The sequence below is a fragment of the Bombina bombina genome, chromosome 1 (genome assembly GCF_027579735.1).
Source record: "Bombina bombina isolate aBomBom1 chromosome 1, aBomBom1.pri, whole genome shotgun sequence".
NCBI classification, from domain to species: domain Eukaryota; kingdom Metazoa; phylum Chordata; class Amphibia; order Anura; family Bombinatoridae; genus Bombina; species Bombina bombina.
This window is the reverse complement of record NC_069499.1, coordinates 1,009,981,842-1,009,984,321: the sequence shown is the minus strand read 5'-3', so window position 1 is coordinate 1,009,984,321 and position 2,480 is coordinate 1,009,981,842. Positions and strand designations below refer to the sequence as shown.

Sequence of the window (2,480 nt, the reverse complement as noted above, 5' to 3'; positions counted from 1 at the left end):
AAGGTGGCAAAGATTGTTATAGCCTGCAGCGTCCTGCATAACATAGCTCAGCGGGCTGTGATGCTGCAGGCCGTCCAGGTGCCCCAAGACCTCCTCCAAGATGAGGAGGACGACCCAGTTCTAGAGGGGCCATTCTGGGATGAGGGGCTCAATGTAAGAGCAAACATCAACCGCAGCTTCAGACAGTAAATACTAGAAGTTATATAGGAGCATTGTGAATATATGTGTGAAATTTAGGGAAATGAGAAGTAGAAAATTGTGCAAACATGTTAAGATTGTTCAACAAATTTTTATATTAAAATCTAATTTTTTATTTTTCTTATCATAGGTAATTTATACATCAGATGATTCTGGCATTGGCTCCTGTAATGACTTTGCCACCTGATTTTCAAAGACAACATCAGATGGTAAGTATACACAATGTATGGACTGGGGAGGGGGGTTGCACAATGATCCATCATATGGCATACAATTTTAAATGTAGTATTTAGTTTACACATTATTAGATTTTTAGATAGTCAGAAAGGGATACTCTAGCAATACTATATGCTTCAAAGTCATACATCAGAGGTTAGGTTAGGTCTGCACAATGAATGACTCAGCTTCACACTTAAATAGTTTAAGAAATGGTTACGGGGGGGGGGGGATGCAGAACCAAGTCACACATTTTTATTAATGATTTTATTTACACTTTATTTTCCATTAGGGAGATGACTTCATCTACAGACTGAAAGTGAAGAATCCCAGACTGAAAGTGAAGAATCCCTGACTGAAAGTGAAAAATCCCAGACTGAAAGTGAAGAATACCAATGTGATCATGTCTATGTCATTGTCTTTCAATTGTGCTGAGTTAGAAAAACATACAAAGACACGTTCACACTGTAAGTGGCCACAATTCTCTGGAACAAGACTGGGGATGCAGGATGTATCCAATGGGAGACACTTATGGTTCATAATGTTATTTTTATTTTTTAGATGGTATTTCACAATCCTCTCTTTTGAAAATGATGAATAGGACACCTAATGAAGATAAACTGATATTTTGAATAGAATTGCCTTTCAAAGACCATACATCCAGGTTAGTTTGCACAATGCATGCTATTTAAGAATCATAAGAGGAATAATGTTCAAAGAATTCAGAATATATACATGTCCTATTTTAGAATATGTTTATTTTATATACATTACCCCTACTTTGTGCTAGAGAGGACTCAAATTATGACTAATCAGACAGATAAAGGGATACATTTTATAGTTGACATTTAGGTATATTATTATTTGAAGGGACATTAAATATTATGTTCAGTTATGTCCCTCATACAATAGAATAATTTATTTTTATTCAAAATTTGATATGCATTATTTTGTCTAATTTTAAATGCTAATATGTATAATTCAAATATTGATTAGACAATTTAATGTTATTAATTTCAAATTGGATAGATATAGATCTCCAGTATGAACCTGTTTTTAATATTAAGACAAACAATACATGTTAGAGCATAGACAGAAGATGAATTTACAATTATTAGATTTAATGAATATTTTTAGACATGTGTTCATTAAATAACCTAGTTGACTAATGTTTTGAATATTTCTTTTCTTTCTTTTTCAGATTTTCATTTTTGATGAATTCCGAAATCTCTTTTTTTTTCTAAAATAAATAAATGTATTTACATACTATATTTTTCAATTTTATTTATTAAAATACATATTATTTGATACATATCTCTATCACAGTAAGATAAGAAGAAATACATCCATCTAATATTCTGACATGTAAACAAAATATTAGTCCCATGACTGTTAAAGTATCTATTTTACAAGCACATGCCTGATATCAAATATACTAATTTTGATTAATTTATTGAATGAAAAAATATCAACACAGCTTAAGCAGATAATGTTAAAGTCAAGTATCTTACAACATTTAAGGTGGAGTTAGATACAGCCATCTATGATTTGATTGTGTGATTTATAGATGTCAAAATCATAAAATGTTTATGATGAGGATATGCAGTATAAATTATACATAACAACTTTGCTCATTTCACTTTTAAGAAATGAAAGTGTTTAACTTCTTACATTAAAGTGACAGTGTAGTTTAATGTTATATTTACATTCTAATCTCTATAATCTTTCTTAGGTATCCAAAAAACATTCTTAAAATAAATATAGGTTATTATACTTTCATTATTTGCAAGGTAATATAGTTTAAATTATCTTTAAATAAAACGTAAGTTAATTTAACATTTATACCAAGCTAGTTATTGTATGCCATATTGATGAGTTTTCACTCTAGTGGAGTCATTTGAAGGGTCATTTAACTATAGATTTATCAAAATAAAATGTATCACAATTATACTCTTGACCTGTTGTAGTGTATCACATTTCTATAGGCATTTCCGTTACCCTTTATTTTAATTTAGTTTATTTGTCCAATGTTAACTCCACCTATTCCTAATGGTTTTGTCCTTAAA

At 30.3% G+C, this 2,480-nt stretch overlaps 1 long non-coding RNA gene across 1 annotated transcript; it reads left to right on the top strand.

Moving 5' to 3' along the window:
• The first annotated feature begins 328 nt into the window (after positions 1 to 328).
• LOC128640762 (uncharacterized) lies at positions 329 to 1,044 on the top strand. Its single transcript, XR_008399389.1, has 3 exons — positions 329 to 407; positions 707 to 881; positions 976 to 1,044. It is a non-coding gene; the product is annotated as an uncharacterized LOC128640762 (long non-coding RNA).
• Positions 1,045 to 2,480: the final 1,436 nt, after the last annotated feature.